Below are 18,041 nucleotides of genomic sequence, written 5' to 3' on the forward strand. Positions count from 1 at the left end.
ACCTCAATTCTACTTTAATGTTATGTGTGTGAAAAATTCTCTACTTAGTGCTTTCAGTAAAATTTATTATATTTCAGCACTCCTCAGGATTTGTGTGTTTGAAAAGCAAATTACTTACAAAGTGAAGGTTTGTACTTTTTTCCCATCATTTTTTCTTTTATAGTTTTATAGCTTTTGTAGAAGGCAGTGATCATTCTATGTTCATGGTCATTCTGTATTTCTCACCATGCTCTCCCAAAGGGTGATTGTTTGTTGATGTACAATTTTAGATGGTCAGTTCACTTGATCACTTTTCACTCTCTTATTCCAGTAATTTCCCCTAAATGGTAGGAATGCAGGATGTAGGAATTCAGGGAAGGGGCTCATTTGTTTCCATATCAGTGAATGAATACGAGAAGAACGAAGAACTCTTTGAGGGATGTTGTGGGTGATATTTGAAAGGATCAGATGAACATTTAAATAGTTTGCTGTAAATAGAGGTTAAGTGTAGTAATTACTATCTTATAAATCAAAGCAATAGTCTGAGGCCTCCATGCACAAAGGTCAGACTCTTCATCATTGAAAAAACATTCTTCTTCTATTGGTTAGTTCCCCATCTGTCCACATTTAAAAAGAGATGATGATAAATTTATAAATCTCCTTATATATTTCAATAACACATGTCCCAGAATGTTCCAATGCAAATCAAATCCCAAGCAACGTCTTTCAGCAAGTTTGTTTTTCTTAATGATTTCACATTTTTTTAAAATAACCGCATACTTCTTTCAAATTAAATAACAACAAAAGGTCCACAGTTTCTGAAGAGTCTTACAAAATTGTTTATTCCAACTTGTCACCAAAAATGGTATTTTGAATCCTAAAGTTACTCAGTAAATAAAGATGATCCTTATATAATCTAGTACTCAATTGATTGCACTTTAGGCTTCCATATGAGTACTATTTTATATACTTTAGCAAAAGTAAATGAACCTCAACTATCTTCGAATTAATTATAATTAGTGACTGATTTGATGTTTTCTTTTGCATTTCTTTTTATATGTATCCTTCTGAAACAAACATTATTCTAGGCATGCAATACACAATTATTAGTTCAAGTTGAAGTGATTCTGTATAAAATTGCTCTCATATTTATTCACTCAGAAAATGAGCAGGAAGAGAATGCATATTTGATATAACTCTGGTAATTTCTGTATCAGATAACCCTTAAGCAAAATAGGATTTGACCCTTTCAAAATTGCTTAATGAATTGGTATTACATAGAGTATCTTTTTAAACTTCTGTAGATTTTTTTTCCCTTTTCCTCAAGCCTTTGAACATAAGCTTTGAATCACATACCCTGCATTTGAATGTCGTAAATATGATTGTGTTTGGATTGGTTTGGTGCATCTTTATGATAGAAGCTATATATTCTAAGCAAAACCATGCCAGCATTTGACAGATTATTGTGGAAATCTCTGGATGAAGAAGAGGATGAATTAAATTAATTGAAATGTTATCTTAAGAAGTGAAAATTCCATGATTCCAAGATTCCATATAACAAGAATAAAAGTTGTCCTTGAACAGAAGTGATTTTTAGAGAGAATAAAACATATTTAAAAATCTGGTTCATGCCATTTTAAACCTCTTCTAAGCAAACCTTGTCACTGCTGTTTGGATGGCCATCATTTCTTTGTGAAGTTTTGGTCAGGACCACCAAATATCATTCTCTGCTCATTAATCTCTGACACGTATTTGATAGTTCTCTAATCTATTTGTCAGAACCACAGTGGGCCTTCGGATCCTGAAGGTGGCTTCAGGGGCTTCTGGATGTTTTGAAATGTATTCTCTTAATTCTCTCCTCCTAAGATCCAGCTTAGCTAGCTTGGGGATATGAGCGCATTTCAAACAGCATTTATAATGAGGGCACTCTCTTGCTCTACTATACAAATTTGCCACTAAAAGCAAATATAATATGAAATCTGCCTTTCTCCCTGGAACCTGAGGACCACATTCACAAGACCAGTGTGCACTGGTCACATGCTTTGCGCGATAGAGGAAGTGAGTTGCAATGTACAAAACCATAATTTTAGAGGAGGAATTAAATTATTTTTGCATGAAACCATGTCATATTTTAAGTTATCTATATTTAATAGCATCATCATTTTAGTGACTTTTGATGCATAAGTTTCAGGGGTTGGCTCACGTCTTATACTTTAATGCTCCATCCGTAGCATCTGACACAGGTCCTTAAACAGCATTAGCATCTGGCCATAAGCAGGCGGAATCCATGAATACACAGGCCTGTATTCTTTGTATACCACCAGTATTTTCTGGGGGAGGGCTGTCTGTAAGTAAGCAACACGTGTTACTGAAAAATATCAAATAGACCCATTAAAAATAGTTAAAGGAAAACTGGTGAAATTGTCTTACTATATATATTTTTGACCTAATATAGCAAACTGTACTTTTCAATGTGCAACCAAAATAAACATGTTGTTGATATATTTTACATTTTTTTTTATACTGAATCTGTGAAGCAAGGTATGTGTTCCACCCTTACATCTCACATCATTGAAAACTAGCCACATTTCAATAGCTGCATATGGCAGATGGTTGGCAAATTTCACAGCATAGGCCCAGAGCTTGAATGGAATCTAGTACACAATCACCACTCAATGAAGTATTTCTCCAAAAAAAAAAAAAAAAAGGAAAAAAACTGAGTGAATATATTCATTGACTAGTTTTAGTATACCCAGACCAAATAATAATTTTCTGTGGTATAAAGCTGCAGCAAGTCTAAATTTCTCAGGATAAAATTTCTTTATTAAGTAACAGAGAAATCTGTAATTTCAACTTAGAATATTCTATTTTTGAATAAGGCTGAAGTTCCTAAACCGTTATATGAATAGTCAAATGCAAACTGGCTTGAGTGTTATGAAATTCATTCATTTGAACTTGCCATTTCATTTTCCTCTGTGTGGAATGAAACTGATAGGCTCATATTTTTCTGTCTGTGAAATCTTTATTTTTATTCATTCGAAAGAAGTCAATTAATTTGCATTTACTAATCTCCCATTCCTTACATTGTAATATTATTCTCTTCATATCTGAAGGGGAAATTGTTAATATTTCTCTTAAGCCTATAAACTTAATTTCCATTAAGGGAACTGGTAGTTTGAATGAAGAGAACAACATCTTGCAAGTTTTATTCCTATTGTGTGGCTTTTTATAGGCTTTTCTTGATCACTTCCATTTGTGGCATTTGTGTAACATATATAGTCTGCAGTTTGCTTTGTTTTTTTGATTTTTATGTTTAATGGTGGAGAAAATCTATCTAAAAGATAAAAATCAAGGCATCCCTAAATTAGTACCCAAGTGTAAATAATTTTTAATTATTTTAAATTGCTTCTTTTATAGAACTTTTAAATAGGATATTTAAATATTTCAAACTTCCTACAAATGTTAAATGGAAAGTTAAAATAATTTATTTGATTTCTAAGTGTGTCCACATTGACTGCCATCAGCAATCTATAAAATACATTTTATTAGAAAAAATATTTTGTAATAAAATCAGTGAATGATATTGTCTCCTTTATGTACAATTTTTTTTATCTATACCAGATGAGTTTATTTATGGAGATGGTTAGGAAGATTCTCAACAAAATGTAAGCAGTGTTTATTATTAACTTGTGCTTTTGAATGATTTGCACTGTTGTTTCAACTGAAACATTTAGGTTTTCTTCACGATGATACTACAAGAAAATATTCAAAAATAATTCCAAAAATCTAGGTCATATCACATTGCAGTTATGTAAAATTCTGTGTGTAAAATGTAAAAGAAATCTGTATTTTAGAAAAAAATGCTACGAAGTTTGGTTTTACTTAATTATATTATTTTATAATCATTTAATTAATAAGGCACTGAATTTTAGTTAATTTTAGCTTTATCTGACAGATCTTAACATAGATAGGTCCTAATAACAAAATTCAGTAAATGTATTATCTTAAAGAATGTGCCATTTGTTATTGAATATTTGATGAGAGAAATACACTGATCTAAAAATACTTCTCAGTTACTAACTTGAGGGATATTCATAACGCCTATAACAAAATTTGGGGTGTATTTGAAAGTTCAGAATTTCAGAAAATCAGTGGATTTTTATATAATTCTATTTCTCTAATAATAATAAATAAATAATAATTTTATGCCAGTCATATTTTGTGCATGTATTATCTGTATGATCTTTAGAGCAATCCCATGAGTTAGATTCTGTTATTATCCCTCTTATCCTTCTTACCCAGGAGTCTGAGGAATGCAGAGGGTTATAATTTTTCTAGCATCACAGGGCTAGGGAGGGTTTCTGCTGAGGGTTCAAGCAGACATTGAACTGTGGGGCTTGCTCATTTTCTCAGTACATTATACCCAGTGGACCGTGTGTACACTGGCCGTGCCTGTTTTTGTTTTGCATTCTAACAGCAGGTCTTTAAATTCACAATTAATATTATATGAAACAACAAAGCAAGCAACATTTCTCTATTGCCTAAAATTGTCAGTGGTCTTATTACATAGACTCCTGTTATTCCAGAGAGTTCGTAGCTTATCTTCAGAACAAATTGTTGATTCACCGAGAGGCACATCTGACCCCACCGCATGCTCTCTGAGGCAGTCTCAGTCCAGGGGCAGAGACATCTAAGGGCTGCACAGCTTTCCCCTTCCAGGTGAAATGTTATGGTTTTATACTTCTTTTAATTATCCAAGTAATTGTTGATCCCACCTATTGGTGAATCTTCTGGAAAATATTCTTACAATGTTACTTAGTAATAAAATTGTTAAATTGTGGCTCTTCATAGAATTAAAAACTAATATTCAGGAGCGATTAAAGGATCAGAGCTTCACAAATGAGTAAACAGACATGATTATAAGGACACCTAATTATTCCGAGGTAGGATATAATTAAGTGCTAAAGTTGTGTGATATAACAATGATAAAGACTGCAGAGTTTCTAAGAAGGGAATCAAAGAGCCACACTGCCTTGCTGGGCTCGGATTGCCAACTTGAGAACCCCCAAAATAACAAAACAAAAACAAAGCACATTTATACAAGGTCTGTAATTCTTCCTAGTCTTTGTCACTCGTCACTCTTTTAAAGATACACAGTCTTGATTAGACAACTGTATACTTACAGCTACTGAACCAAGATACTATAAGAAGGAAGGTGACTTAACAAGGAAGGCCATTGTGGTGATTAACGGTTGGTTGTGTCCCCAGGTGTGGCAGAAGCATTGACTTTCAGTATTACTCAATTTTGTGTGGAAGATATTTTAGTCCCATTTTACATATTAAAAAAAAAAAACTGAGGTTCAGTGGGGGTCTCAGGAACCTTGGACAGTGTTGTGCTTGTGAGTGACAGACTCACAATTCAAACCCCCAGCGGAAGAACTGCCTTCCATACTCTCCACTGCATGGTAGCAAGCTCTGTAGCTGCAAGACCAGCAGCATGTTAACACTCAAAAATTGTGTTCCAGAGTGTCAGGAGTCTTTGCAGAGGGCAAGGTGGTCAGGGAGGATATAGCCACTGGTCTAAACACACTGCTTGACCTCATATGGTGGAGCGGCTCTAGGAATGTGGCCCGCAGTGTGGCTGTGTGCGGAACTTGAGATGGGCTCAGCTGAGCTGGCAGTTCTCAAGCTCTCTGGAGGATCTTACATCCAGTCTGGGGACATGCCGAGTCGGGAGGGGCTCCTCGTATTACATATGAAGTATACCCTTGATGCCCAAGATGGAAATGACCTGCGCTAACCTGGGAAACCAGAGCCATTTATTTTTAAAAGTCTTTCCTTCTTTTTCATTCAATACTAACACCACCCCTCTGGTGTGTTTAAGAGGTTACCTTTTCACTGACCCATTGTTCCAGTTCCTTTCATCAGAGGATGAGGGGACCTAGAGAGCCATAGATGTCTTAGTGTAGGACTAGTTGAATATGTGACCTCTTTTAGGCTGAGTGTGTGTGAATGTGTGTGTGTTTTGGGGGGGGGGGTTGCATTTTTCAAAAAAGTCACTTATTACAAGATGAATCCAGAATTTCTTGATGACATTTTAGACATGTGGCATTGGAGTGGTGGCTGTGAGGGTGACGATAATGGCTGACTTGTACTGAACAAGTACTATGTGGCAGGCACTATACAAAGTACTTTTGGTGGATTTATATATTCCATCTTTTCACGCAACAGGCTCACGTATATGCCCATATTTAGATGAATAAAATTTTAGTTATTTTCTTAGACCAACTTGAGGTCATTGAAACCTTTCTTTTTTATAATATGTTCCTACATACTATTGATAATGGTATTCACTAGCAAACATTTGAATTTAAAAGTCATTGAGGTAGTGGCCAAACTGTTTGTCAAATTGTAACTTTTTTTTTTTTTTTTTGTATTGGGGATGAAACCCACGGTTGTTCTGTCACAGAACTGCATCCCTAGTTCTTCTCATTTTTAAAAAATTTTGAGACAGGGACTTGCTAAGTTGTTGAAGCTAGCCTCGAACTTGTGGTCCTCCTGCCTCAGCCTCCCAAGTTGCTGGGAGTGTGTGCCACGACGTTCAGAACCAGACTAAATTTTAAGATGAAATAAATCGTTCATATATAAGAAGCCTGAACGTAAACCTAAATATTACTAGGAATGCATATGATCGTTACCTCATTCTAATATCATGCCTCTCAGGATATTATACACAGCATCAACTTTGAGGAATAACAAATATACAAACTATAACACCATGGTGGTCATTTTGTACCCTGATATTATGGTATGACAGCTTCAAAGCAACTGAACTGATTAATATATTTTATACCAGACTTTGTATTCCTCTGTTGAAAGATACCCAAGGTGTATAATAAGGTTCATTTAGTTTCTGATTTCAACATTCCTACATTTTGAAGATAGATGGCATTTGTGTTTTCTGTTTGTTTGTTTGTTTGCTATTTTGTGTTCATTTGCATCTAACCTAATTTTCTTCTTCATTTTGGCAGTTGTGTCCAGCTTTTTACTGCCTAAGCAGTCTGGGGCTCGCTTCCTTACTTGGCTTTGCAGTGGAGCCCGCCTAGAAATCTAGCCGAATTGCACACTGAAGATCCAACCTTTTGGTGAGTGGAATCCCAGCTACAATTCTGTGCTTTGTTCTGCCTCAGGTTGTGTTTACACTGTGGACCAATGTGCTTTCATACTGGGCCTATAATTGAGCTTTTCCAGATCTGTGCAGGAAAATTGTTTTGCATTATTTTTTTTCTCCTTATGGAAAAACAATGTAATTTGTACTGATATTTTCCTTCTCTCTGGAAAACTGTTATTATCTTTCTTCCTCTTACCCAATGGAGTGACTTCACTCTTCTTCAGCTACGCACCCAACACTTCTCCACTTGGATGGGGCTGTGTGCCCATCCCCCGCTCCACTTTCCATATTGGCTCTGGACACAAGGAAATAAGATGTGATGGTTGTGGTTAGCTGGACCACATCCCATCACACTGCAGAGGGTAAAGACCTGGATGACAATCTTGGCTCTCTTGATGTGTTCTAATGTTGTTCTTATATACAGGCCATGAGATAGCAAGTGAAAGGAAACCATGGGACTGTCTCATGCTCCTAGTTAAATGTTTTCTGCTTTAATTGTCCCTGAACTAGTATTCTCAATATTTTATACATATTCTAGCCCTACATCTCTCTCTCTCTTTTTTTTTTTTTTTGGAACTCCTATCTCCATGTATCTCTAGTCTGTTTCTTTCTATTTATTTATTCTTTTATTTTTACTTAAAATAAAGGATCTTGAACATGCTTTGTAAGTCCTGGACCACTGAGCTATAGTCCTAGACCTCTTTTAGATCTTGCTTTTATCTTTCTAGAGATGAAATCCTCCTATTATGGTTCATCTTGGGGCAGGACAATTAAAGGATTCTACAGGGACCTTTAATGCATTCTGCAATTCTAACTTGGAGATGGAGGTGTCTCATTTAGCTAAAAACATTGGTTAGGGCAAAGTTTTAGTCCTTGGAGTATTATCCAGACTGACAGGTAAGGACAAGGTGTGCAAAGTGATATTGAGCATTTACAGTGATTAGACAAAATACATGGAAAATATATCTAAATTAAATCCCGTTTTTCTTCTTTATGTTTTATTGCTAGCACAAGTTTTTCTGTGAAAATGAGACTGTGAGTGAAGAGGAAGTCTTAAGTGGCTGAGGGAGTAGGGTGGCTTTAAGGACAAGGGCAATGATGTGAATACTGTGAAGAAGGAGGTGTTTATAGAACAACAATTGGCGTGGTTGGAATGGTTAGTGTGGAAAGTACACTGAAATCTGTTATTATCTTTCCAACATTGAGCACGTTATATAACGTCCAAATGGGAATCTTGGGAGACAGTAGTGACAATTAAATTAGACGATGCAGTAAGGTACTTACCTGGTACTTTGATGCACAGTCAGGGATAAATGAATGTTTTCAGCAATTCTAGCTCTACTTTGCTTGTGAAGAAACTCGAGTTCAAACAATCTGTTTAGAATTTACCTTTCTATCACATTTCCGGCACTTCTTTTGCTGTCTACTTAGATCTTTGCGAATGTGAGACCCAGGCAGAGAGAATTTTCTACTAGAGTAGTAACAGTTCCATTTGGATCTTGTGTGCTTTCATTACGAGTATAGCATTCAATTTGATAAAAAACACACAGCATATCCCAACTTTCTCTGAAGCATATTTGTTCCAAGTTGTCTTCTAGGTGACATTCAAGTTGATTGAATAAGGCTGACGTGGTTCGAAGGCCTCTCTGACTTCAGGGTGTTTAACTCAAGCCATTCAGGTGCTGCCCTTGCCTGGAAACATCCGCCAGTGCTACTTTCTACAGTGGAAGCTGGGGTCTATCTTTGCTTTTGTTCTTAAGGAAACATACATAACCAAGTGCTGAGGAAATCCATTACAAATGTAGAGTTGTCAATTTTGGAAGAAATAGGAGGGCGTATGGTACAACAGACCTAAGACTCTGACATATCCTATGCTAACCCATCTGTCCTCTCTCAGCAAGCAAGAGACCAGAAAACTGCAGACTTAGGGAAAATGAGGTTTTATTTTTTTTTTATTTATTTATTTATTTATTTATTTTTTTGCCAAGACCTGGAAGCATGGTGTCTGTGTGAACAAGGTCTTTGGTAAGGTATCTAGAGGGCTTTGTGACCTAGTCATATAGAGCAGTCATTCCTTGCCTTTCTTTCTCTTTCTTGCTCATCGTCCTAATCTTATCTAATTTAATCTTCTGACTCAGTTTTCTGAAAAATGGTAGCAAGATTGTTTTTCTGTATGCAGTGGTCAGGGAAGTAAGCTGATAAGATAGCCAGGGTGATGAGAAAGAGCCTGCAAGTCTAGGAACAGAGAGCAGGTTACACAATTCTGGGCACTTGCATGATAATTAAAGCAAGTGTCAAAATTTCAGGCTTAAAAACTGAAAGCCTGAGCAACTTTCCATGCTCCCCAGAAATCTCACAGTGATTTGCCTAACATACTGGTCTGCAGACTCATTACATTCTCTCATTGCTTTCTTTACGTGTTGCCATCATTTGGTTAGAGCAGTATTTTTATCATTTACTATTGCAACCAGAAATGTTTTAAATTTGGGCTCTATAGCAAGCCAGTCGGTGAGGCAGGGCTTGGCTTGCAGAAAACTGCTATCAGTTTATAGAAGAAGTTCTTCATGCTGTCTGGCATTATATTTCACATTCTTTTGAACCTATTTTCAAGAAATACCTACCTACTTTGAACACGGCTCTGCAAGGCTTCTGCCCTCTGCTGTTCATTTAGAGTGTCACTTGCAGCCCTAATAGAATAAATGAGAGTGGCTTTGCCAGGCAACAGGAGGCTGTATAAACATTTGCTAGTGCTTCCCCAGGTTTTCCCTTCTTTCCCAGACCACCTCTGGCTTTTTCCTTTTCACTTAGGCTTATGCCTGAAGTTTTAAATGCTATTCTCTTTGCTCTTAAGAGGCAGTAACCTAAGGTATGCAGCTTTTCTGGCCGGGGATCCACCTTCAACATGGCCTCGTGACTTCTGCTTAACTAGAAACAGTGTATAAAATTGGATCCATACTGGATTCATAGAAAACACAAAACTGAAGCACAGATCCTTTACATTCCCAGTCATACCTGCTTTCAGCTAGATGAGGATGGAATGCGAGTAAGGATTCATTCTCTCCTTGCCAAAAAAGTGAATTTCACTATTTAAAATATGAAGATAAAAAAGGAAGGCAATTATAAAATCAAAGGAAAATAGATACTATTAAGGATAGCTCCAATAAATGCTATGTAGGTCTTGTGCTTCTGAATTTCTGCTGTTAGTGAATTAAAGCCTACTTTAGGAAGAAGTTTGGGGAAAATCGACAGAACTGTCTGAGGGCTGTTTTTGGCAATGTATCCTGCACTGGGTGACGAGTGGATTCGGTTCCTGATCTATAGATTACAAATTGACATTTCCACTTCCCTTCCCATTAGAAGGTTCATAATATTCACTGTGTGCTGAGTATAGGAGTGACCATGTCTCTTTTAAGAAATAAGATATGTACATTTTTCCCCTCTAGTATAAAATTCATTTCTGTATAAGCACTGGAATTATTAGCACCATGTTGGAAGTATTACACTGAGTTCTTTTTTCCCTTTAATTTTCTTTCTTTCTTCTTTCTTTCTTTCTTTCTTTTTTTTTTTTTTTGCCAGCATAGAAACACCCTTTAATACTTCACAGCTAACCTTTAAGATGAGTGCATTTTGAGGTGTGTTTTTTTTTTCCCCCTATGCTACATTCCTGAGTTGCCTCTTAACCTTGTGAGATTCACAACAGGTTTTCTTTAAATATTTCACATTCTGTCTTCAACATGAAGTCATACAATATTGCATATTTCCCAAAATATTTTCTTGGAAATTTAAAGAGTGAAATAGAACTTACATTATAGAACTAAAAGTAATCCATTATGCCTGTGGTAGTTTAAAGTAACAATGATTAAAAGGAAAAAAAGAGAAAGGAACCATTATTAAATAAAAACCTTGTAATGTGTTCTAAATATTTTTTCTTTCTAACATAGATCATTTTGTTTAACTATAAAGTCAATCTTCTTTTTTTCTGAAAACTAAGGTCACAACAGATTAATTAACATGCTTAGACTTGAACAATTATGAGGAAAGAAACTATTGTCTTTCAATCTGTTATTTGTAGATACTCATTTATTGCTAGGATTCTTCTGGATAATCAAAAAATGGGATTATTCTAGGGGAAGATATTATTATAGAGAATATCTGATAAGGTATAGCATAGTAAATTAATTGCATATATTTTTAAGTTATATATTGTGTTTTTAAATTCCCATGTTCATCAGTTATACTGAAGTGAGAGTAGTGTATTTATAACTATTTGCCAACTATCTTTGGGATATAGCTTTTGGTTTGCAAGTCCTGAGTATACAAATCAATTAAACATTTGTAACATGAACTAAGAAGAGTAGTTCTAAATACTACTGAAAACATTTAATTAGCTCATTTATAAAATTGAGAAGGAATACCTTTGAATGGGTCATGTTACTATTATAGAACATTAATAAAGCTGGACCTGGTGACACTCACCTGTAATCCCAGCTACTTGTGTGGAGTGGCTATGCTGAGGCAGGAAGATCACCAGCTCAAAGACAGCCTGGGAAAATTAATGAGATTTAATCTCAAAAGTAAAATAAAAGAACTGGGGCCAGGCACGGTGGCACATACCTGTAATTGCAGTGGCTTGGGAGGCAGGAACAGGAGGATTGCAGGTTCAAAGCCAGCCTCAACAATTTATAGAGACCCTAGGTAACTTAGTGAGACACTGTCTCAAAATAAAAAGGAATAGGGATGTAGCTTAGTGGTCAAGCAGCAGTGTATTTACTCCCTAGAATTAAAAATAAAAAAGAGATAAGAATATAGCTTAGTGGTAGAAATTTTTCTAGCAAGTGAGGGTCCTCGAGTTTAATCCCCCCACCACATTTCCCCACAAACACACACAGGGGAAAAAAATTGTTGCAAAAAAAATCAAAGTAGCCTGTAAAAATGTTTTTATATCATTAAATCTTATGAACCATAATGAACAAAAGAACAGAATTTGGATAAAACCAAGCAATTTAACCTGGCACTGAGAAAATAAATGGAAAAAATATGAGTTTCAACTGACCAAAACTCTAAATAATAAAAAATATATTACTAAAATATGAATTTAATGAAACTAAATATCATTTTATATAATACACACTATAAATAAGTCAAAAGAGCATATTTAATATGCTTGAGAGGTTATTTGCTATGTGTGTATGCAAGTATGTGTACAGGTGTGCATCCATGAACACCATACCAAGATCCGTAGCAAATGCATTACAGAGTATGTATATTCATAAAGAATGTAAGAGTATAAGATGATGGTCATAGCAAGAAAGTCAGTAAATACAATTGATTCTTGTTCATGGCAGTCACATTCAATAAAGTCTCCATAGAAATGGAATTAAGGAATCCTGAGCCATCTCATTGGGTAGAAATACGGGGTTTGGAAACAAAAAGCTGAAGTTGACAAAATTTGTATCAACCCATGAGCAAATGAGCATGTGGCCTTCCTTAGTGTCTCTGTTTTAAGATGTCCTGTTGAATGTAGACTGTGTTAACACTGTGCTCATGGCCAGCCACCAGTGCTGTTCAGACATGAGCAGACCTCATCTAGCACATGCACTTTCTCACTAAGCATGTCACTAAGCGTGACACAGTCTTCTGGTGCTTTGGAATGCTAGAGAGCACTCAGCACTGTGCATGGGGGCCATCGTAAACAGCAAAGTCACCAATAAAAAGCATTCAAGTGTAAAAAATGGTATTCAGTAGGCAGTAGAAGAACACTTGTTTACAATATGAAAACTGAAACAAGGAAGAGGATCCCCTGGTGGAATTAGTCTTGGGACAGACATGTTGGGTGAATCAAAATTTTCAGTGCTCTGTTTTCTAAGTCTTGATTTGGGAGTTACAAATATATTTTAAATTGTGGGTAAATTTACCAGTATGGAAGAATAAATAGTTAGGATTACCTCTGTTCCTCTCTGAAATGCCTTAGCATATTTGAAATGAATTCACCAAGTTTATTTCTGTACTTTTTGCTAAACAAAGCTCAAATTCAAATGTGGCCATTTGGGATATCTGTATTGTCTAAATTGAAAAGAAAATGGTATTGCTACTTAGAGAAAACAAAGAAGAGAAAATAATTGTAATGAGCATATATATTGCTGGTATTTTCTTTGGATGATTAAGTAGTGTCTTTTAAAAAAATCAATTAAAGTATAAGCTATCAGTATTGGCCTCACAGGCAAATTATCAAAGGTGTTTTCTTTTAAAAATGTTATCTTTGGGATGGTAAAGATACAGTGTTCACTATTACCAATCACCATTTATACTAGTCAAAAATACTGAGGATCTTAAAAGGCATGTACTTTTTGACTCTGTTATTATACATTTAATCTTTTATTCTAAGAGAAGAATCAGCATCAGATGTAAGGTTATATCTAGAAGGATGTTTTCCAAACAATCATTTAAAGCATGAGCAGTTTGAAAAGAAACTAAATGCTTACTAATAAGGATTTGACTAAATAATCATATCCAAAGTTTGAAGTATGGTGTGTCCCTTAAAATTATATTTTTCTCAAAGAACATATATATGTGTATATCTGAAAATAGCTTCATGTGTTATTTTTTTTAAAAATATAAACTAATTCCAGTATATTTATTTTAAAATTACACGAAAAGAACCTTTTTTTTTCTTTTTTTTTTATTGGTTGTTCACAACATTACAAAGCTCTTGACATATCATATTTCATACATTAGATTGAAGTGGGTTATGAACTCCCAATTTTACCCCAAATGCAGATTGCAGAATCACGTTGGTTATACATCCACAATTTTACATAATGCCCAATTAGTAATTGTTGTATTCTGCTAACTTTCCTATCCCCTACTATCCCCCCTCCCCTCCCCTCCCATCCCTTCTTCTCTCTCTACCCCATCTACTGTAATTCATTACTCTCCTTGTTTATTTTCCCATTCCCCTCATTGCTATACAAAATTACATATAAGAGGTTGTGAGGGGAATCGAAAAGAACCTTAAAACCAATGATGAGCAGGATATACCAGGTATTGCTAAAAGTGGTTACTTCTGAGAAGAAAAATAACGGATCATATGCAGTTTCTCGTGTTTGTTTTTCCTCTATATTTTTCTAACTTTCTACCGTGATTTTATTTATTTATTTTTATTTATAGACGACAGCGGAATGCATTAAAATTCTTATTACACATATAGAGCACAGTCTTTCATATCTCTAGTTGTATACATAGTATATACACACCAATTCGCGTCTTCATACCTGTACTTTGAATAATAATGATCATCACATTCCACCATCATTTGTAACCCCGTGCCCCCTCCCTTCCCCTCAACTGAACATGTATCAGAATATTACAATTTTTGGTCAAACAAAGCATCTTATCTGGGATGTTGAGTTATTTCATTTCTACCCAAAACATGCATGTCCTCGTTTTTCTGAGGAGGGTTCAGTGACTTCTGGCAGAAGATGCTGTTCGTGTGGAGTGTTGTGGACAGTCAACGGGAAGGGGGAAACTTCTTCCGAAAACCAAAGACACTCTGCTCTTCTCCTTTTGCTTGGGTCAGAATTTACCTTCCAAGTACTGCTGGCATAACCCTTCTCTCTTCATTTAAGAATCAATTTAACAAAAATTAATTTTATAAGTGTTCCTCCTGTGTCTTTTAGGAGTATATAATGTGTTGAATAGTGCTTTTTAAAAAGAAGTCTGTAAGTCTTTCTTGCTTTCTGAAAGGTTCAATTACATTGGGAGATCAGGTTGGCTCAGTAAAAAAAAAAAAATGAAATAAGTGATATGAAATTCAGAGGAGAGAGTTATCAATGCAGGTATCATTGTGGGCCTAGCACAAAAGGGAGAGTATCAGAGAGAATGCATGGCACGGAATGAGCAGTAAATAATAGGTTGGGATTTGATAAGCGCACCGCAGAATAATAACAACTGCTCATTGAGGGCCTGTTACAAGCCAACTGCTGTGTTAGACTCTCACTGCAGCCACTTCAAAACATTTACCGCAGTGTTAGACAGGAATTGATACTATCTCATTTTGCAGATGAGGAAAGCAAAACTCAGAGATATTAAATAGTCCATCCAAGGTCACACAGTTAATGAATGCAGCAGGAGAATTCAAATTCCACTCTGCTCTTCCTCCTCTTTACTCAGTAAATCCTTATGACAGGTGTAAATGTCATTTACTTGTTACCTCTCAAAGTTTCAGTTTCTTCTGCAAGAGAGTATAAAAGTGACTTGCCAAGGATTGCAATTGCCTAGCATGGCATTGTTACCAAAAGAGCAAAAGTCATGTTACCAATGGTACAGGGAGACCTTTACATGATGACTAGAACAGTGAGACATGGACACAGGACAGTGAGAAGATATTTTCAAATTTTTTCTCAAGCATCCTTTTCTTTAAGTAGAGTATCTTAGTTTGTGACTATCTGAGGTTTTGCTTTCTGAGGTTTTGCTTTCCATGGTTTAAGTTATCCATAGTTAACTCTGGTCCAAAACTATTAAATGGAAAATTCCATAAAAAAATAGTTCCTGAATTTGAAATTGTATACTATTCTGAGTGTGATGGTGATTTCTACTGTCTCTCTCTGTCCCGCTTGGAACCTGTCATTTCTTTGTCCAATGTGTCCATGCTGTATATGCTACCTGCCTGTTGGTCACTTAGTACCATCCCCATTATCAATTTGACCCCATTTTATCACTCTTTATAATTGTTCTATTTTATTTTTAGTTCTATATCTTACTGTGTCTAATTTATAAATTTAGATATATTGAAATCACAAAAAGACATATTATATGTAAAGTTTATATCATCTGAGGTTTCAGGTATTAACTGAAGGCCTTAGAATATAGACCCTGAGAAAAGGAGAAACTATTGTACTATAATTGAAATAACTTTCTTAAATGCAATAATGTATTTATTTTTTAAAAGATATAAGTTCAGAAAGAACTTTCATTAGCAAATTGTATTTAGTTTGAAATTAGGAACTTTAAAGAAATGATTCTTATGTTTCCATCTAGTCATAACAAATGAAATGAAAACATTTAAAAAAATACCTTCAATTCTGTTTTAATAAATGACTTTTAAAATAATGTACTTAAGAAAGATGAAAATGATAACAAATAATTCCAATTAAATGAGGTGATGGTCCTTGTAAGTTAATGCTTAAAATGCAGTTGAGAAACATTGTATTATATGGGGCTGATAAAAAAAGATGATATTATCTAAATACCAGGGGTATTCAGTGGGGACATAATAGAAGGTTCACATACAAAAGAAGTAAAGGTATGATGAGGAATGCTTCAACTTTTCATGTCTCACCAGAGAGTGGTGATGTGGCCCTGTGAGTCAGCACTGGACTGCAGGTATTTTCGGGTGAGAGTCCTGCAAACCACATTCAGGCAAGAGGAATAAGTGGCCAATTCTCTCTATGATTTAAATACAAGTAAGAAGTCTTTGTGGACTGGCCTGTTTTATTCAGATGTTGCATTTCTTGAGTCTAAACCCCAGGAGGATGGTGGTCCTGTCTGATTTGCCTATCACTGGATCCCCTGTGCCTAAGCAGAGGCTTGGGCTCTGGTAGGTGCTTGGTAAACATTCTTTCCACCTAGGGACCTTCCCTGTGTTCGTTTGATATTTGTATGACTGCATCTAAGAATTTTGATGGGATCGGAAAGGAGAGAAAAAGCAAATTAATTCTGTTTAATAGATGCATGACCTTCAACAGGGTCAGCAGAGTCATTACTGAAGTGTTCTGGAGACCTACCACTGTCAGATGAAATGTCCCCAGCACAAACTGAGATATTAAATCGATTCAAGAGGCCCACAGCACTCGTAGATGTCACTCTTGGGAAGACTATGAGGGGCTTTGGGACAGGAAATGTTACACTGAGTTTCCTTGAAGGAACAGATTAGTTTTACTCATTGTGGATTGCTAGTGGTGGAGTGGGGAAACATGTTAGGAGGGTGGCAAAGAGCAGAGAGATCATGCTTCCACACAGTGACATTGCTGTTCTAACAGGACCACTGAGCAGGATGATTCATAGGACACACAATTAGGTACTAGACTGTGAGTGTGTGTGTGTGTGTGTGTGTGTGTGTGTATTCTTTCAAAGTTAAGGACATCAAGGGAGAGTCCTTCAGAAGTTCCCTGAATGCTCTAGTCTAACCCTCCAGAGCTTCCTCTTTAATATAAATCACTCAGGGAAGCTCATCAATTTAGGTTTGGACATGTGGAATTAGGCATTGATAGGATGATTCTGCTTTTGGTGTGCTGCCTAATTCAGGTATAAGAAATGGCAGTGACATTTTTTGCAAGGAAGGCTATAGATACTCTGTAACCAGAGGTTCCACACCACACCCTCTCAGGTTTTCCCGCACAGTGATGAGGGCCACCTGGTTTGTCACCCACTTCCCTGCTGCCTGTGTTAGACAGACCTTGAAGGTTCAATGGTACAGCACTCAGGACTTGGCTTCAAAAGACCTTTAAACTTCTTGTTGTGGCATTGCTTTGGGGAGTTGTTATAGTCCTTTATACAAATCAGATTGAAAATTTCTGCAAGATGTAGAAATGGTTTAGACCAAACTGGAATATTCAACAATAGCAAAGAAAATGTCAACAGGTGATTCTGGAACTTAGTAATTCTGGGACTTAGCTAGCAGGTGAAGACCATAGTCTGGGTGAGCTTGGCTAACAGAACATGCACCATTGTAGTTAATCCTCTCATAGGAAGAGATGCCATCCCTTCCTGCCCCCTAAAACTTTATCCATTTTTACCTGACTTTTCTCAGTTTCTGTCTCCTGATGAAGCAGAACAGAGCAGAGAAACAGTGATTATTTCACAGTATAACTCAAAGTATCCTGTGTTTACTCTA

General features: G+C 36.0%; 1 protein-coding gene across 15 annotated transcripts in view; it reads left to right on the forward strand.

Moving 5' to 3' along the window:
- The window catches only part of Tenm2 (teneurin transmembrane protein 2), a 2,558,256-nt gene that overhangs the window by 1,479,434 nt on the left and 1,060,781 nt on the right, over window positions 1-18,041 (forward strand). For all 15 annotated transcript variants that reach the window (XM_078052148.1, XM_078052158.1, XM_078052210.1 and 12 more), the window contains one exon: window positions 7,011-7,124. The gene's annotated coding sequence lies outside the window, so the exon portion shown is untranslated. The remainder of the gene's footprint in view (window positions 1-7,010; window positions 7,125-18,041) is intronic.

The sequence above is a fragment of the Ictidomys tridecemlineatus genome, chromosome 1 (genome assembly GCF_052094955.1).
Source record: "Ictidomys tridecemlineatus isolate mIctTri1 chromosome 1, mIctTri1.hap1, whole genome shotgun sequence".
Lineage (NCBI taxonomy): Eukaryota > Metazoa > Chordata > Mammalia > Rodentia > Sciuridae > Ictidomys > Ictidomys tridecemlineatus.